Here is a 20,483-nt window from a genome sequence, read left to right as displayed (position 1 = left end):
TTTTTTTTTCCAACTTGGTCACCCAGGGCAAGTCATTTAACTTCTTTATGCTTGTAGGGGAGGAAAATTTTCCTTGACCTTCTTAAGGCCGCCTTCTGGATCTCAAGCTAAACTAACAAAGACAGATGAACAGAAAAAAAGCATATACATTTTAAGAATCTTCACAAGAGAATGATGCCCCAAAGAAGTGTCCAGGACTGGAAGCTGTTATACATTTTATTTTTATTTATTTTTTTTGTTATACATTTTAGACCAAGAAATAATAGATGTGTGGAGAATGACAAGACAGGGCAGCCCAGGTGGCTCAGCAGTTTAGCGCCTCCTTCCACCCAGGGTGTGATCCTGGAGACCTGGGATCAAGTCCCATGTCGGGCTCCCTGCATGGAGCCTGCTTCTCCCTCTGCCTGTGTCTCTGTCTCTCTCCTCTCTCTCTGTCTCATTAATAAAAAAATAAAATCTTAAAAAAAAAAAGAATGACAAGACAAAGGGGTTTGGACTGGGGGTAGAAAACAGTGAAGAAGTAGCTAAGGGTTAATTTAACCAGATTTGTTAGTACAGATTTTTCACCACTTCATTTCCTATCTCTAGTAGCAGGAATGTCTTCTTCCTTCTGGTATAGGAGGAATGACTTTCCTATGGGAGATTTATCTCCTCTCTCAGGGATGGGCAGGGCAAGGTTGGGGTGAGGTCAGAGTGACCTTCCTGCCCTTTTCTCAGACTCCTTCAGCTTAGTCTTCAGGATGTCAAGATGCTATATTTTGGGGTAGTGAGTCCTAAACCCCATCACACTGTTTCTCAGGATGTACAGGTTGTAAGTCTTATGATTGTTTTGGAAACATTGTCTTTCTTCTTTCATAAAAATAAAACCATGCCTATTATGAAGAAAAGTGGTTACCAGATTTGGTTACCAAATCTGAACTATTATGAGGATGACTACTACAAATAATGATGCTACATTTCAACATTTTTTTTCAGGAATTGTTACTTCAAAATGCAAAAATCCAGTAGGAAAAATAATTCACAGTAGCAAACCATAGTCTGAAATGAACAAGTTTCCGCACAAATCATACTGTCAGACAATAATCACTGAAGCGATTTAATGATGTGAAACCACTTCTAAAATAGTTAACGTTCACAAACAAATTTTACTGTGTATGCATAATATATATACACTATATGCATGCATAATATCTAATGTATACTTTTACATAAAACATAACTCTAAAAAAACTTTTAACTTTGAAATAGTTTCAGATTTATAAAATGGAAGCAAAGAAATGGCAAAAATACTACATATATTTCCCATATACCTTTTACATTGCTTCCCAAAATGTTCTCTCACTTAAGCTTAGTGCAATTTATCAAACTAAGAAAATTAATATTAATGTAGTATTATTAAGTAATTTGCAGACCTTATTCGAATTTCTCCATTTGTTCCTCTAATGTATTTTTTTGTGTCCCAGAACACAATCAAGGATCTCAAACAGCTAGAGGTTTCATGTCTCCTCATCACCTCAAGTGAGGGAGAGTTTCTCAGTCTATCTTTGTGCTACTTTGTCTTCTAAGAGTACTTGCCAGTTGATCTGTGTAATGTCCCTCACTTCGGCTTATCTGAGGATCTGCTGTCATTTGATTGGATGTTACTGGCAAGAATACCACAGAAGGTAATGTGGTGTCTTTCTAGTGTACTACATTTGGAAGTGGATGAAGCTGCATGCCTCATTCCCAATGATTTGAACTTTGTCACTTGCTAAGGTAATTTTCATTTTTAACAAGCTAAAACACAAATGATGAACTTATCAATGTTTTCAATCTTCTCTTTAAAAATGTTTTTGAGCAGTAAATCTGTTTTCTAATTAGATGTTATCTTAAACTGAACCACTTGTAAAATATAATAATTAGCCCTCAGTAGATTCTAGACTATAATAAAGTACCATATATATATACTTTATATCTTTATTGAAAGTTAATAATAGTATATAATAAAAATAGTAATTCTTGGCATACTTTGATGTTTTTGTTGTTATTGTTCAAGTAGAAATGGAAAATAATGTTAGCTACATTATGGAAGAATCCAAATTTTATTTGTTAGTCTGAGTATGGAGTTAGTAAAAGAATATAGTAACAAGGGACATATCTTTGCTGATAAAGTTTTGTTGCTGGTTATTAAAATGTTTTCTGAATGAAGACATTTATTTCATTGCTGAAATGTGACTTAGGACTAGCAAGTTTTTAGGTCTGTTGGAACAGATTGATAGTTAAATGACATCTTCTTCCATCTTCTTTGATTCTACTATCATCTCTGATGATTTCTTCCAAAATTACGAAGTAGGTTCTCAGAAATTTTTCAGGGACATTGATAGAGTGTCCCTTAAAAGTGGTTCCTATGGTTTTAATTTGCAACAGTATCATACATTTGTTAAGACTATATCCTGTTCCCAGAGGGAGAAATATCTCCTCATCCTGTGGTTGGACAGATGGTACTTATTTTATCTAGAGAGAAATGGAGTAAAACAGAAGTGTGTCTTAAAAAAAAGAAAAGAAAAAGCCTTCAAAGCCATTTTAATACTTGGCCTTCCAAGATAAGATAAGAAGTTAAATGCAAAATCCTTTGTTAATAGTCACTGAATTCCCATGTTGGCAGTCTCTTCTGAATCTTTCATAATTATAATTACTTATAAAGAATGGAGCCATGATGCGGAAGTCCAGTTGGTTAAAGGGAACTGAGGTTGGGTTTTTTTTTTTTTTTTTTTTTTTTTTTTTACATAACTCCTAGATGACCAGTGAACCAGTGATAGTCTAGCATGCGAGCTTGGTTTGAGACTTCACAAAGCTAGTGCGCATTTGATGATATGTGTTAAGCATTGAGTAGACTATGCCTACATACATAGTGGTGGTAGCAGTTTGGGAACAAAATAAGATGGGTGTTTGTAGGACTTTACAAAACTTTCATCTCCCCTCATCATGAATATCATATGACTCCTTAGAACATCAGCCAGAGGGAGGTATCCTTTTTGAGGTATTACAGGGCAGGGAACTGCATTTCCGAGTGAGGTCATCAGCCAAAGATTTCAGAATTACTTAGCAAGCATATTGAGACTTGAATCCAGGTCTTCTAACACAAACTGCTGCCATCATTCCATTTTCCATGCTACCTTCCCTGCTGTGATTTTCAATGTCAGATTACAACCTAGAGCTCTGAAGATTATTTTGAGTTTTAGATCTTTTCAAATGGGATTGATATGTAGAAATTGATTAGGGTATGTCAGATTACAAATGGGTCTTCATGTGGTTTGTACATCTAGATCTACTCTTTGGATCTCTTCTGGGCTATAGAACTATATAATAAATCACCTATCAGACATCTTTACTTCTATGTCTCAAAAGCACCTCATAATTAGTCATGCTCAAAATCTATTGATCCTGGTCCAAATCCCACCAAATCCCACTCTTCTAGGGATCTTCCTTCTAAGTGAGCAGTGCCACCATCCACTCTGGTAAGAACATCAGAAACAGAGGGCAGTGTTTGAAACTTCCCTCTCCCTCGTTCTCCCCTCCCATCCCCATATCCAACATACCCTAAAAATCTTGACAGATTCTAACTCCTAAATATTTTTTTCTAGTGGATCCTCTTTGAATATCTCCATTTCTATCACCCTAACTCAAATAATCATCATCACTGCCTGGACTTCTGCCATAGCTTCCTACTTGAAGCACTAGCACCTATTCTGGCCTTTCTCCAACATATTTTGCACTCTGTAGATGGAAGATTTTTTTTTAATGCAAATATGATCATGCTTAAAACACTTCATTGGCTTTTCACTATCCTTTGGATAAAGATCAAATTCTCAACATGGCTTATAAAATGCTGAATTGTTTGGCACCTGCCTAGTTTTCCAGCGTCATCTCATACCAATCCAAAACAAATCCAGAGGTACCTAGGTGGCTCAGTCAGTTAAGCATCCAGCTCTTGGTTTCAGCTCGAGTCATGATCTCAGGGTCCTGGGATTGAGCCCCACATCAGGCTCTGGCTCAGCAAGGAGTCTGTTTGAAATTCTCTCCCCCTTTTCCTCTGCCCCTCCCCCTGCTCACATTCTCTCTGTCTCTCTCTCTGTCTTTTTTCGCTCTCTCAAATAAATAAATAAATAAATAAATATTAAAAAAGAAAAAGCAAATCCAAAATTCCCAGGCCTTCTCTCCATGATAGGAGCTATCCTTCATCATCCCTGGCTTTCCTCTTTTCCTTGAACAGGTCAGTTTCCATTTCAGTTCTTCCAAAACCTGCTCCTTTAATTGGTACATTCCCCTTCACTCACATTTTACCTGTTTAATTTCTATTATTTCCTCAGATCCCATTGTAGTTGTTCTTCCTTTAAAGAAGTCTTCTCTGACTTTGCATACATGGTCAAATTCTCCCTCTCATAGTATAGCAGACCTTCTATTTTGTAGCACTACTCACAATTACAGTTTTCATTCATTTGTGGGAGTCATTACCTAATGTCTGTTTCCATCTTTCAAGTGTAATCTCCATGAAAACTGAAATGTTGCTTTTATTTAGCTCATCTACATGCCACTTCCCCACCTGTCATAGCACCTAAGCTAGCACCTATCACATTTAATGAAAGGGTTGGTATGTGAACAGCTGTTTCTGTGGACCCTTCTCATTGAGCCAGAGTAATCTAGACACCAATGCATCAGCATGGAGGGCACCTGTTGGTAGGCCAGGCTTAATAGAAGATTTACATGGAGTAAGTTTCCAACATTAGAGAGAGTGAGAGTTGTAACCTAGTAGGAAGCAAAAATCAAAAGTCAGAAGAATACTAAGTAGATTTTAATGAATGAAAACAAGATGAGGTTATGAATTTCACATCAAGGAAGTCTGGTGATTAGATTGTGAAGCTACTATCACTGGGCCCTTGATCAACAACTACCTTTGTAAATTTCTTAAGGTTTTTTTTTTTTTTTCTCAGTAGTGGTAGCTCTATAGTTTTTGCTTAAGGAACTCCTTCTTCTATATTGAAAGCTATCTTAGAAGAGTAATAGACACTAATCTAGGTTCTTTTTCTCTCTTTATACCTATCTTTTCATCCATCCATCTATCGAATCTATCCATGTAGGTTTAAGATAGCAATGTTAGTTTCTTTTGCTTGTAGTAATATGCATGTTAAAGTCACTGCAGGGTCAAGTCTATAATTCAAAAATTGCAGGCAATTACATGTCTCTTGTGAATTAACATCTCAGGTTTTAAAAACTGAGGATGATAAGATTAGATGGAAAATATATATATTATAGATTAAATATTAGCCCCAAATGAGAGATAGAATATATAAGATGTATCTTTTATGGCAGATAATGTTCTTTCATTAAAAAAACTGTAATAAACTAAATTTAAATATTTCTGGCAGGTGGATATATTTTATGTTTGTATATATTTTAAATGAAATTATGATGGGCCGTCTATTCAAGTGTGTTGGCAAAACTGCTTTGACAGCTCAAAGGAATGAGAGGCTAACATTGAAAAGTAAGCCACATTCAGTAGCACAGGAAGAAAGGAGAGTGTGGGGGTCACCTCAAGCTCAGATTGAGCCCCTGACCATGTGGAAAATTGAATCCTTTTTTGTTTTAAATTCTCTTTCAACTTAGAGATGAAACTTCCAAAAAATTCCATTTACTTATCAATCATTTGTGGACTTTTTTTTTTAAAAGCCACCTGTGTGCTCACTCATTTTATTTTATTCTCTGTTCTAGATGTCATTCTCATATTAGAAGGTCTCCCAAAGATGAGAATCTAGAGAACAAAGTGATGCCCTGATTCTAGCAGATGACCCATATTAATAGACATTCTAAAAGAAGAGCACAACAGAAATTGCTAGTTTAAATGAATGATACCCTGTATTAAACACAAAGACTTCCAGTGACTTCTATATGAATTCAATAAACTTCAATTACTATACACTTGAAAACATCTAAGTTGTTAATCCAATGTACCAAATATTATCAGAATTTCTACCTTTCTCAAGTCTTCTACAATGAAAATTCAGATTGTTTATTATTTTCCAAAAACTGTTTAAGAAGTGACAGTATTAGCATGATTCTTTCTTTTATTATTTTGAAAGTTGTTCACTTCATGAATTCATTCAACTAGCAGTGTTTGAGAACTTACTATGTGCTTGGTATGAGACACTGAAGGTACAAAGATTAGTAGGATGGAATCTATGTCCTCATGTTACTCAAAGTTTAATTTGTTACAAAAAAATACTTGCTGTTTCTAATATGATACTTTTGGTTGTATGAAACAAAACCTGTGTACTTTATGCACAGTAAAAATTAGAAAATTCAGCAGCTCAAAAATGAGAGGAGTGTTTCAGAGTTTTGGTTTTGGTTTTATCTCTTCTCTCAGCCATATGTAATGAACTGTCTTTTTTCATCAACTTTACATTCATAGCATCAAGATGGCTGCAGCTCCAAGCATAACATCCTCACACAATAGCATCCAAAAACCAGAAGGGAGAGGGTGAATCATGGGTCATAGCCATCTCAATCTTCCTTTTTTTAAGTAAATAGAAATTGTTCAGATATCTCCCAGCAGTAAGCCCTCATTTGTCAGTGGTCAGAATTGTATATCCTGTGATGATTTCTATACTCACCATTAACAAGGACAATGGAAATACTAATTTGTTTTTTAGAGTCCAAATTTCAACAGTCAAAATTCACCAAGTGAATTTAGTATATGGTATTGGTGTTGGGGAGGGACTCAACATCAGTAGAGGCACTTGACCACCTGATTTTTGCAAAATATTAACAAAGAAGGGGATATGGAATGGGTTGTGTGGTCCATCAGAAGTGTACTATATGCAGATAATTATAAACCATTTTTTTAAAATTTTTATTTATTTATGATAGTCACACACAGAGAGAGAGAGAGAGAGAGGCAGAGGCACAGGCAGAGGGAGAAGCAGGCTCCATGGACCGGGAGCCTGACGTGGGATTCGATCCCGGGTCTCCAGGATCGTGCCCTGGGCCAAAGGCAGGCACCAAACCGCTGCGCCACCCAGGGATCCCTATGCAGATAATTATAATTCAAGATAGTTAATATTTTGGTAGATGTGTGTACAACATCCTCTGAAATTATGTACAGTAATCTGAGGGTGAAAACCTTTAATTTTTTTTTGTAATGTTACTAGTGCAGACTATAAGAGCAAAAGGAATTCACAGAAGGATGAACAAATCTAAAATCCTAGTCAGTTTTCATCAAAGCATCATTCCTTTATTAGCAAAATCTTCAATTCCAGTGGAGTGGAAAGAACATTGTAAAAAGGTAAAAAAAGAGTTTACTTCTCTGCTCTAAGTCTGTATCAGTGGTTAATGTCACTTAACCATGTGTAAACTCTGGATGAAATTCCTTACCTCATAAGTGGTATATATAACTTAAATGAAATAAATGTATAAATAACCTGTGAACTTTTGGTTCTTATGAACATACAATATTTATTAATGTGTATCACATCTATTTCTCTGTCCATTTATTCATCTTTTTCTCTCCCTAGCATATTCAGTCCATAGATAGGTAATGCCTCTCCCTAGCATATTCAGTCCATAGATAGGCAATGCCACACCTGTTTTTACAATGTCTCCTTGTTAGTGAATGCTATGTAATGAATTCACAGAGCTGCCTGCAGCCAATACCATCATCATATTCAGAAAATCAAAACTGTTTAAGAGGGAATAAAATCAAACTGACTTTTCAGCCAGAGAGAACCACCGCATCTAAATGGTATATTAACAGCTTCATGTTCCACAGAGAGGGATGTGAATCTCTGCTGCATTATGATACCTTTAAAGAAAATAAGAAAGCACTCTCCAAGTAATTATATACTTGTCTTTGCCTTACCTTGTGTCGTGTGTTCTTGAAATTTGGAAAAAAATTGTTTTCCAAGTCTGATGAACTTTAATGCTCTGAACACAAGTGTTGGTCAAAGAGAAACTTATGAGGAGAACCCCAAGGCCCTATATTGTGCTTTCAATCATCCAAGTCCTTATAATATGTTTTCTTTACATTTCTTCCTTCTCTAAGGAGCCAGAATCATTCCTTCAATGATAGGTATTGTCAAAGTGACAAATAAATTAAACATGTGAATTGATGTCTACAATAATTGTGCAAAAACAATATCACAGACTCATCTACAGCTTATGAAGTTTCAAATCTCATTCTTTTTTTTTTAAGATATTATTTATTTATTCACGAGACACAGAGAGATAGAGAAAAAGAGGCAGAGACACAGGCAGAGGGAGAAGCAGGCTCCATGCAGGGAGCCTGATGTGGGACTTGATCCCAGGTCTCCAGGATCATGCCCTGGGCTGAAGGCAGCACTAAACCACTGAGGCACCCGGGCTGCCCTCAAATTTCATTCTTATTTGAAAATGACTTTTTAAAAACCTTAGGCAAAGAGGGATGCCTGGGTGGCTCAGTCCGTTAAGCATCTAACTCTTGATTTTGGCTCAGGTCATGATCTCAGGCTTATGGGATCGAGCCCCACATTAGATATCCTGTTCAGCAGGGAGTCTGCTCAAGATTCTCTCTCTCTCTCTCTCTCTCTCTCTCTCTTTCTCTCTCTCTCTCTTGTCTCTCTCCCTCTGACCCTCTTCACTGTACACTCTCTCTCTTTTTCTAAAAATAAATAAATACATCTTTTAAAAAAATCTTAGACAACAGCATTTCTTAAGGTTGTCTAGAGACTGATAAGGAACAAGAGAGGAATCTGAACTTACTGGCTCATATTTTTAAAAAAAGGACAAAACGAAACAAGGTGTATTGGCTTCATGCATGGTTGTATGCAGACCCTTAAATAACATTATTTGAAATCTTTCTGTTTTATGCCCTGCACCCAGCTTTCCATTGCACTGGTTTTACTTATAGGCAGCCTAGATCCATGTGATAATGCCCAGGCATATATCTTCCTAGCTTTAATAATAGAAAATCTCCTCTGTTCACAGTTACGACAAGAGATCCCAGATGGACTCCCTGGCAGTGAATGGCCAGAGCTGATTCACAAGCTCACCTCCAGAGCTTGGTGTGGCTTCAACCCCAGAGTCATTACAGGAACTGAAAGTGAAAGATAAGTGTCTCCTCAATGAAATGGAGATTCTGTTGCAAAAATAGGTGAATTGTTGCTGGGAAATCTCTCAACAGATTTGTACTGCATCAGGCACCACTTGTCTATCACTACCCATTGGCCTAACCACTCTTGTCGTGGCTAGTGCCTTGAAAGCATCAACAAGTTTTGTGAAAGCGCAACCCAAGACATCCTCAAGTCCAACCTTTATTTCATACACTTGATTCTTGCTCTGAACCTTTTCGCTTCTATGGTGAAGGTCACATAGAGGAAGCATCTCAGCATTCACACATGTGGAACCTGGAAATGTGAAGGAGTTAACCCTCCTTAGGTCACTCTTGATCACTGAAGTAGGAGCTAATGGCTTTTTATCCTTCACCCAAGGTCCTGCAGGACTGAGTATTAGTCACCCTTGGTATTGAATTCTTGTATTGGCCTCTCCTCCTGTCTCTCATTCCTGCTAATGGTATTATTCTTCCCCTAAATTACCTGTACACAAGTATCTACCTTAGTAGCTGCTTTAGGAAAACCTAAGCTAAGACTGGTATCAGAATTCACCCTGGAAAGTAGACCTTTCAGATAGATTTTAGAGCTTGATCACTCACTGGGCAGATGGCAAGCGTGATGGTGATAGGTAAGGACATTACTCCTGGCCTGTGCCAGTACACTGGCTGCTAAGATGCTCCTGCCTGGATAGGGAGAAGTGCAGGAAGAAGCAGCACTAAGTTTTGAAGTGGCAGTGACAATTACAATTACAGTGGTATGGAGGCCACCACAATTGTATGGATTAGGTAACAATTTTGGAAATCTTGAAAAAATGAATAGTAGCTTTAAAACTTTGACAGGTTCAATAAATATCTCTACCCAATGCCAGAAGAAAATACCCTCACAGATATATATGACTTTGGTTTTCTTTTGTTTCCATGTTTGTATATTTTTATTGTAAAATACTTCGTACATTTAGAAACTAGCATAAAATAGTGTCACACGTTTGAGAATAGCTATACAGTGAATGACTGTCACCACTTCCCAAATAAAGAAGCATAATATCACCAGCCCCCTGAAAGTCCTCTTGCTACATTTATTTTGTAGTACTCACATTTATCTAGTGCTCATTGATACTCTTCCAGGAGACTTATAGGAGTTTTTAATATCTGGCAAGTTTTCTATTTATTTAAACCAATGTCACATCAATTATTAAATATTTGTGATATAGCCTCTGGATTCATTCATGTAGTTTTGTTAGCTGAAGCTCATTTATTTTCACTGCCATGCAGTGTTCTATTATAGGAGTATACCACAATTTATATGTTTCCTCTATCATCATGGACCTTTGGGTTACTCCTGTTTGTTGATATCCATGTACATTGCTGCTACTGACCTCCCTACCTGTATCTTGGTATAGGAATTTCTCTAAGGTGTATATCCAGTGCTGTGTTTTAGAGTATACACATCATTAACTCTAATGGATAATGTTAAATTATGTTTTCAAAGTGCAATTTGCATCCCCATAAACAATATATGGGAATTCTCAGTTGTTTCATATGCTCACAAATGCTTCAGATACTTAAATTTTTACCAATTTAACAGATATATAGGTAGATAGTCCATTATAATTTTAATATTTATTTTCTAACTTGCTAATGAGGTATACAGATTTTAATTTGTTTATTGAACTTTGGATTTCTTCTTTTATGAAGTGTCTATTCTTTTGTCATTTTTCCATCTGTCATTTTAAAATTATACTTGGAGGACTTATTTCATATTTTGGTTGATTTTTTTTTTTTTTTGTTTATGAGGTACAGATATATTCTCCCACTCTGTGGCATGGCTTTCTTTGGTTAACTTTTCACTGAAAATGTTGGAACTAGCATCAATCACTGTATGTATTAATTTTTCCCCACTTAAAATCAGAGAAGCTATCCTTATTTTGAAGAATTGCACACCTAAGGGTCAGCTTACCTGCAGGATGAATAATTAGTCTTTGACTTAATAGTTTTCGTAAACACTGAAGAGTGAGTATAATGAGGAAAATAGATCTAAATAATCCCTTGTCCATATTCCATGAGTTAATTTCACCTTGCTCCTCTGGAAAGGAATAAATATGCAATTGCTTAAGGACACAATGGGCTTTGTTTTGCTAATTTGTCTTAGGAGGACAGAGATAATCTCCTGTGCCTAAAAATGAGCACGCTTTATTCTTTGGCCTCATTTTTTTTCTGTTTCCTAAAGGGAAATTACTAGGTCCTCTGGAGCTGAAAATTGAAAATTGAGTAGCTGGTTAAAAGCAAACTGGTGTCACCTCACAAACAAGGTTTTTGGATGCATCACATCATTTGCAAGGGGAAGTTTTGGCATCCATATGGGCATATTAACACTACTTTTCTCCATCCCTCTGTAGCTAGTCAGGCAAGTGACAAGTAGGTATGTCATGACCACATATGACATATAAATTACAAGTTCTCTGCCCCTCTAAAACTTTATTCAGCATCAACCTTTGCACCAATACACTAAGGCATAATAGCCTATAATTTATGAGTGTAATTTGAAGGAAGCAATTCCGCTTTGTGACTATGGTAGTAAATAAAAGATTCAAATCCTCATTGACCCAACATCAAATTTAGCTTTACTTTTTTCCCCCCAGTGATGTTGTTTATGGGAGTAAACAAGCAGAATCCAAGAAAGGTGACAGATTAAAGAAATGCAGTGATTGCAAGGGACAAGGACAATGGCATTAGAAATGATGGAAATTATTAGAAGAAAACAAATGTGCATGGGTCCAAATTTTATGATTTAGGGTTTTTTTTTCTGCTTTTGACAGAAAAGAGTTTTGGAAACAAAGTCTGTTGCATAGCCAGGTGATACAGCTGATAACAGAAATGATAGGCTGGTGAGAGCCAGGAGGGAAGACTGGGCGAGGACTACTTTATGATTTCTTGATTAAGATACATTGAAGAAGAATTTGCTTCCTTAATGAATGAGATCTACTGGTGTGGACCAAGGGAATCACCTGAAACTCTCAATAAAATATCTACCCTGCAGACACTTTAGCACTGGCCACAATTTGGCAGCAGTTAATTATACTTTCCCTTGGGATTTTAAAAAATACATTTCCTCCCCAGTTATTCTTTTAGGCTAGAACTCAAGTAGGGATGACAGAGCCTTTGTGAATATGAAAGGGTGTGCAAATACTGAGTTTGCCAACTGGATCCATTCAAGTTTGCATCAGCCTGAGGTCTGGAATCAAGTTCAGATCAATTCAGAGATGAAATGAGATGAATGTGACTCTACCCACAGATGACAGCATGATCTGAAGTGGAAACCAGGGGCACACACAACTTGACAAGGGCTTGGAGCTTAGGAGTTGACTCATGTGTGACTTTGGTTCAAATAGTCTCAGAATCCCATCTTAGTAATGCTGTATTTTGTTCTATATAAGAGCTCAGAATAAGTGATAATTACTGATAACAGTCTTGTTACATGACATTCCTGCTAGGATAGACATTGGTTTACGTTCATTACTCAGTAGGAGAATAGTGCCCTACATGATGGTTTGCTTGTTAAATATTCTTTTTTTTTTTAAGTTTTATTTATTTATTCATGACACACACACACACAGAGAGAGAGAGAGAGAGAGAGAGGCAGGGACACAGGCAGAGGGAGAAGCAGGCTCCAGGAATGGAGCCCGACGTGGGACTCGATCCTGGGTCTCCAGGATCACAAGGCGGTGCTAAACTGCTGAGCCACCCAGGCTCCCCTCTTTGTTAAATATTTGTATGATAATAATATGTATCTCTTCAGCATTATTTTTGTTTTTCCATAGTGCTTTAACATATACTCAAAATTTCTCTCCTAACAACTTTGTGAGGAAGAAAGGCAATTATTACAAGTAAGAAACTAAAACAGAACTGTGTAGTAATTTGCCCCCTGCAATACAGGTACCAAAGGACAGGTAACAAGCAGAATTTCTATTCTCTAAGCCAGTGTAATTTCTTTACTATTTTTTTCCCATGGAAGATAAGTTGAGTAGTAATAAGCAGTAGCTAATGATTAGATACTGTGGCCCAGTTAAAGATGAATTATACAGTACATGTTTATTTCTGCCTAATAAGTACTCAAGAAATAGAGGCTACCTTCTCATTTGGTATTTTGCTGTGACTCCAACTTACATCTCCCTTCCATTTCTTGGTCCACCTTCAACCCCTCCACTTCCCAATTCTGCCTTCCATTCTGTCAGCCACTCATACTCAGATATCAATGAACTCTTCCTTGAGGATTAGGTAATAAAATCTCTCCAAGTAGTGATTGTATTTAACAGAAGCTTTGAGAGCCTTGGGAAACACAGATACCTGTGAATTTGTCAGAGGGCCTTGTTGATCACCACTCACATGATGAAATTTATGGGAATAAACCTTAGAATGGCATTTACTATTTCATGTTTATGAATCAAGTGAAAATGAGGGTCTGAGGATTCCTTCTTTCCTCTCACCTTAATGTGTGTGTTTACAGATGGTGAAAAGGAAAGTCCATGGGATTCAGAGATAGGAATCCAAGCTCTGTCCCTTACTGAGCTGTGTGACCATACATATTTCTTTGTCTAAACTAAGATTACATTAATACCTATTTTGAAGAGCTGGTGGGAAGGCCAAGAAGGTTCTCTTGTCAAACATTATGGGAGGGTACTATGTTTTGTCTTTGCACTTGATGCTCTGACTTTGTCAATCAAGAAAACCCCACATCTTTTGAACTATATCTAATGAATCTTTGCATATCCTACGGAAAGAACAAGTGTTCCAGGGTCTCAGCAAGTACAGCAGCAGCTAGTGATATTTTTTTAACAGGTTGCCATGAGCCAGAAATGGGTGGTGCTAAGTGCTTTACATGTATAATAATGTTTAGTCATCACAAAACCCTAAAACCCCATCTTATACATAAGGAAGCAGACCTTGAATATTAAATAATTTGCTCTTTGTCAATCAGCAAGGACTGGTATTTTTTAAAAAATATTTATTTATTCATGAGAGACACAGAGAAAGAAGCAGAGACATTGGCAGAGGGAGAAGCAGGCTCCCTGCCAGAAGCCCTTGCAGGACTCCATCCCAGGACTTCAGGATCATGCCCTGAGCTGAAGGCAGACACTCAACTATTGAAACAACTATCTTGCAGGACTGGGTCTTGAACTCAAGTTGTCTGACTCCAAATTCCAAAATCTGTGAATCTTAGAACTATTAAAAACAAGCCTCCGTTCTAGTGTATGGCTAATAAAAGAGTTGAGTGAGCATTTCTAAAAGTTTTCTGGATTTTGTGATAATTAAATGAAAGCTCATCTTTGTTTTTCTCCTGGTCTTACAAAAGATTTAAATGTAGCTGTATTGGTCCAAAATCTGCATCCTGTTACCTATCCGTAAACAACAGATAAAATGTCTTTGACAGGGGTTTTCATTTTCAGTTTGAGATTAATAGATTATAATTATAACTAATGTAGTTAATTTAGTATAAATTAAAATTAGGAGGTGGTGGAGTTTAAATTTCTCTTAAACATAAAGATTCAGTTATTTCAAGAATCATTTCAAGATCAGTTATTTTAAGATCCAGTTCTTTCAAGTTATTTCATGATCACTAAAAATACTCTTATTTGTGGTCATGACTGTTACGATTATTAAAGTAATAACCAAGCCCTAGAAAAGACACTTAAAAATTTCAGGAAAAAATGAGGTGGATAAATCCCTTTCTGAATATTCTGCAATATTTACAGCATAAGATAAAACTTTTCTAAACAAGAAAAGAAAAGTGTGCCTAATGTGGAACCTTCCTACCATTTGATTTGTTCAGATGCCTCTCCTATTTGTATTATTTTTCCTTTATAAAAATAGTGAAGAAAATCTTAGGGAAAAGCCATTTCCTAGGACATTATTTTAGAGATTGGTTTCTTTCTCTAGAGGAGTAAAATCTCATTGTCATCTTTCACGGGATAATTTTTTGTAATATAAGCAGGAGACTCTAAATTTATTGTCTCATGTTTTGTTTGGCTTTAGATGGAAAAAAAAAGCCTATGTTGATATGAACTGAAAATAAATGTGAAATAAGTTCCATAAGCAAATGTGAAGGTGAGTTTGCTGCTTATAATATGCATATGTATATGCGTATGTGTATACACATATATTTATATATTTAAGTTTTGTAATTGGAAATATGTGTTGTTGAATGATTTAAAGAGGTTATTTGATGTACAGACTAGGGAGCAATTGAAGGCAAATGAGGATTTTAAAATTTACTTTAGGAACTGGAGAGGAAAGCATTTTCACAGGGTAGTTTGGCAAACTGAAAAGAGTCTATATATATGGAATTCTTGAAGCTTGTGAGTTTCTTCTACATACTGTCTGTCTAAAAGCAATAAAATGCAAAATAAAGTAGACAAAAGATACAAAGTCAAACAAACTTGGGTTATATAGAATTAGATAGAATGCATTTGCTCGTGGGTGGGAGCTCACATGTGCATAATATCTAAGAGGACAAATGATGACCAGCTGAAAGCCTGAGTCTCACTTTTCGTGGTTAATGGATTTGTCAAGGGCAAAGATTGTTTAGTTATGAAGTGTGACTTGCTCATTGTATACAATGTGAAAATAATGTAAAAATCCATGGATGAAAGATGGAGGAAATAAGTAGGTGAAAGATAATGCTATCCGGAAAAGAAATTTATTACATTAGGCAGTTTGTGATTTTACGCTGTGTTAGAGGTTTATCTTCTGTGGTGAGGATGCCAGCTTAGAAGGAAACTTATCATTCACCTTACATTTTCATCCTGGAAGAAAATTTTATGTAAGTAATAATACTAGATGGTATTGCACAATATTATTCTATCTGTAAAGTAAAGCTAGGAAAGAAAAGTTTTGACTTTTTTTAAATAGGGTTGTATCATTTATCCAATGGCAAATTAATGTAAACATATTTTTTGGAAGATTGTTGGGCATGCATTTCTAAAATGGAGATGCTGGGACATTCATACAGTGCTATATTGTAGCAGCTAAATATATTATTTTCTGCATAAAATTGACAAAATAGTGTACTAAACCATACAGCCAGCTCCGTTAGAAGCCAAATCGTTACATGAAGTGTTAACTAGAATGCAATCATTTCTGAGTGATGTTTCATGCCTTCATAAATGTCTTTCTTCCTTGATTTACTCATCAGTGGTTTTCAGTTCTAACAAAATAGAATTTATTTAAATCTTAAGCAACTTAAACAGTTGCTTTTAAGCAACTTAACATCATCCAATCTTTGCCCTCTCACCATTTGGAAAGCCATAAAATAATGTAAATAGAATATGTGACCATCTAAAATGAAGATGATTTTATTATTCATGAGTACTTTAATATAAATACTTTAGAGACTGCATTCCTCCATTATATTAAATTATTGTGCAGCATAAAACTGTCAGACTAGGTTGTAGACTCATAGTCTCCATGGAGTTTTCTTATGTTTTCCTTTAAGATTTTTTTCTCTCTGATATCTATAAACCTAATTTTTGATTCATATTTTCCACCTGATATTCTAAATCCTTATTTCCTAGTGTTTCCCTTTCTTCTGGATTTGATATCAGTAACTGATAATGACTTAGAAGTAATAGTTCTATAATAACAGAAGGTGATAAAGTCTCAGAGTTGGAACAGATTTTAGGGATCTACCCTGATATAAATGTCTCCTTGGAATGCTGTGGCCTTTTCAAAGGAAACATTTCCTCTAATCCAGCACTTACGGGAATATGACACCTGACTCTAGATAGATCTATTGTCAGTTATGAGCATTGGCCTTGGAATAAGATAGAATTGCAGGTGGGGGGAGGGGCAAGATGACAGAGGAATAGGGTTCCCAAGTCACCTGTCCCCACCAACTTACCTAGATAATTTTCAAATCATCCTGAAAACCTATGTATTCGACCTGAGATTTAGAGAACAGCTGGAATGCTACAGAGAGAACAGTTTGTCCTTCTAACAAGTACAACTCATTTTCAGCCACTCTGCACTGAGCAAAATGACTAGAAAGAATAATGCACCACAAAGAAAGAATCAGAAAGTACTCTCTGCCACAGAGTTACAGAATTTGGATTACAATTCGATATCAGAAAGCCAATTCAGAAGAACAATTAAAAAGCTCCTGGTGGCTCTGGGAAAAAGCATAAAGGATTCAAGAGATTTCATGACTGCAGAATTTAGATCTAATCAGGCCAAGATAAAAAATCAATTAAATGAGATGCAATCCAAACTGGAGGTCATAACGGTGAGGGTTAATGTGGTAGAAGAAAGAGTGAGTGATATAGAAGACAAGTTGATGGCAAGGAGGGAAACTGAGTAAAAAAAGAGAAAAACAATTAAGAGACCATTAGGAAAGGTTAAGGGAAATAAATGACAGCCTCAGAAGGAAAAATCTACATTTAATTCGGGTTCCAGAGGGCACCCAAAGGGACAGAGGATGAGAAAGCATATTTGAACAAATCATAGCTGAGAACTTCCCTAACTTGGGAAGGGAAACAGGCATTCAGATCCAGGAGATAGAGGTCCCCCCATAAAATCAATAAAAACCATTCAACACCTCGACATTTATAGTGAACTTGCAAATTCCAAAGATAAAGAGAAAAATCCTTAAAGCAGCAAGAGACAAGAGATCCCTAACTTATATGGGGAGAAATATTAGATTAACAGCAGACCTCTCCACAGAAACCTAGCAGGCCAGAAAGGGCTGGCAGGATATATTCAGGGTCCTAAATGAGAAGAACATGCAGCCAAGAATACTTTATCCAGCAAGGCTCTCATTCAGAATAGAAGGAGAGATAAAGAGCTTCCAAGATAGGCAGGAACTGAAGGAATATGTGACCACCAAACCAGCTCTGCAAGAAATATTAAGGGGGACTCTCTAAAAGAAAGAGGAAGTCCAATGAAACAATCTACAAAAACAGAGACTGAATAGGTATTATGATGACACTAAATTCATATCTTTCAATAGTTACTCTGAACATGAATGGGCTAAAAGATCCCATCAAAAGACGCAGAGTTTCAGACTGGATAAAAAAGCAAGGCCCATCTATTTGCTGTCTACAAGAGACTCATTTTAGACTTAAGGACACACAGCCTGAAAATGAAAGATTGGAGAAGCATTTACCATTCAAATGGTCCTCAAAAGAAAGCAGGGGTAGCAATCCTCCTATCAGATACATTAAAGTTTATCCCAAAGACTGTAGTAAGAGATGAAGAGGGACACTATATCATACTTAAAGGATATATCCAACAAGAGGACCTAACAATCATGAATATTTATGCCCCTAATGTGGGAGCTGCCAAGTATATCAATCAATTAATAACCAAAGTTAAAACTTACTTAGATGATAATACACTTATACTGGGAGACTTCAACATGGTGTTTTCTGAAAATGACAGATTTTCTAAGCACAACATCTCCAAAGAAATAAGAGCTTTAAATGATACACTGGACCGGATGGATTTAACAGGTATTTACAGAACTTTACATCCAAACGCAACTGAATACACATTCTTCTCAAGTGCACATGGAACTTTCTCCAGAATAGACCACATATGGGGTCACAAATCAGGTCTCAACTGATATCAAAAGATTGGGATTGTCCCCTTCATATTTTCAGACCATAATGCTTTGAAACTTGAACTCAATCACAAGAAGAAATTTGGAAGAAATTCAAACATGTGGAGGTTAAAGAGCATCCTGCTAAAAGATGAAAGGATCAAACAGAAAATTAGAGAAGAATTAAAAAGATTCGTGGAAACTAATGAGAATGAAGATACAACCTTTCAAAATCTTTGAGATATAGCTAAAGAAGTCCTAGGAGGGAAATACATCACAATACAAGCATCCCTCAAAAAATTGGAAAAAACTCAAATACACAAGCTAACCTTGCACCTAAAGGAACTGGAGAAAGAACAGCAAATAAAACCTACACGAAGCAGAAGAAGAGAGTTAATAAAGATTTGAGCAGAACTCAATGAAATAGAGACCAGAAGAACTGTAGAAAAGATCAACAAAACCAGGAGTTGGTCCTTTGAAAGAATAAGATAGATAAACCATTAGCCAGCCTTATTAAAAACAAAAGAGAAAAGACTCTAATTAATAAAATCACAAATGAAAAAGAAGTGATCACAACCAATACCAATGAAATACAAACAATTTTAAAAACATATGAGCAGCTATACACCAATAAATTAGGCACTCTAGAAGAAATGGATGCATTTCTAGAAAACCACAAACTACCAAAACTGGAACAGGAAGAAATAGGAAACCTGAAGAGACCAATAACCAGGGAGGAAATTGAAGCAGTCATCAAAAACCTCTCAAGACACAAAAGTCCAGGGCCAGATGGCTTCCCAGGAGAATTCTATCAAATGTTTAAAGAAGAAAAAATACCTATTTACTAAAGCTGTTCCAAAAGAGAGAAAGGGATGGAATACTTCCAAACTTGTTCTATGAGGTCAGCATCACCTTAATTCCAAACCCAAAAACACCACCAAAAAGGAGAATTATAGACCAATATCCCTGATGATCACAGATGCAAAAATTCTCAACAAGATACTAGCCAATAGGATCCAATAGTACATTAAGAAGATTATTCATCATGACCAAGTGGGATTTATCCCCGGATGCAAGGTTGGTTCAACACTGGTTCAAAGCAATCGATGTGATAGATCATATCAACAGGAGAAAAAACAAGAAAGATATGATCCTCTCAATAGATACAGAGGAAGAATTTGACAAAATACAGCATCCATTCCTGATTAAAACTCTTCAGAGTGTAGGGATAAAGGGATCATTCCTCAGCATCCAAAAGTCATCTACGAAAAGCCCACAGCAAATATCATTCTCAATGGGGAAACACTGGGAGCCTTTCCCCTAAGATCAGGAACACGACAGGGTTGTCCACTCTCACCACTGCTATTCAACATAGTACTAGAAGTCCTAGCCTCAGCAATCAGGCAACAAAAAGAAATAAAAGGCATTCAAATTGGCAAAGAAGTCAAACTCTCCCTCTTTGCAGATGACATTATGCTGTACATAGAAAACCCAAAAGACCGCACCCCAAGATTGCTAGAACTCATACAGCAATTTGGCAGTGTGGCAGGATAAAAATCAATGCCCAGAAATCAGTGACATGCCTATACACTAATAATAAGACTGAAGAAAGAGAAATTAATTCCATTGACAATTGCACCCAAAAGCATAAGATACCTAGGAATAAACCTAACCAAAGAGGTAAAGGATCTATACCCTACAAACTACAGAACACTGCTGAAAGAAGACACAAAAGATGGAAAAATATTCCATGCTCATGGATTGGAAGAATTAATA

The 20,483-nt window shown here is 36.4% G+C and overlaps 1 pseudogene; it reads left to right on the top strand.

Annotated features, from left to right (window-relative positions):
* LOC129521651 (phosphoglycerate kinase 1-like) overlaps window positions 1-9,120 on the top strand; it is an 87,002-nt pseudogene extending 77,882 nt beyond the window's left edge.
* Window positions 9,121-20,483: the final 11,363 nt, after the last annotated feature.

The sequence above is a fragment of the Nyctereutes procyonoides genome, unplaced genomic scaffold, assembly GCF_905146905.1.
Source record: "Nyctereutes procyonoides isolate TBG_1078 unplaced genomic scaffold, NYPRO_anot_genome, whole genome shotgun sequence".
In the NCBI taxonomy this organism is placed as follows: domain Eukaryota; kingdom Metazoa; phylum Chordata; class Mammalia; order Carnivora; family Canidae; genus Nyctereutes; species Nyctereutes procyonoides.
This window is presented reverse-complemented; position numbering and strand designations above follow the sequence as displayed.